Here is a 480-nt window from a genome sequence, read left to right on the forward strand (position 1 = left end):
CACACGCGCGTGTGTCGGTGCTAGCTAGTTGACTGTATAGAGTACGGCCGATGCTTCGGTGTTTCGCCGTGTCTACCGATTCACTCGCTCACGTCGAAAGCGTGTCATCCGTGCAAGGTCAAAACAGTCACGACGTCGTCGACGTGTCTCTCACTTGAGTACATGACAAGATATTTCTATGGGTGAGACCATGGAAGTGTATAGAGGAAGATGAACGCATGTGTTATTTCTATGGTCGAAAGCATGGGAAAAAAATATACATAGACAGACAGAGATAGAGATAGAGAGTGTGCGTGTGAGCGAGAGAACGTAACTATTATTTCAACCGTTATTTCAACGGCTGAGGAAATGTATAAAGAGACTAACGACTAGAGTAATATTTCTATGGCTGTGAGCGTGTCCGCCCGAGGCCGTGTGAAATGCTGTTGATCGTGAGAGGGCAGCGCACGCATTTATACGTGCGACAACTCTGCGCTCAAA

This window comes from Priapulus caudatus, unplaced genomic scaffold (genome assembly GCF_000485595.1).
Source record: "Priapulus caudatus unplaced genomic scaffold, Priapulus_caudatus-5.0.1 Scaffold933, whole genome shotgun sequence".
Classification (NCBI taxonomy): Eukaryota; Metazoa; Priapulida; class Priapulimorpha; order Priapulimorphida; family Priapulidae; genus Priapulus; species Priapulus caudatus.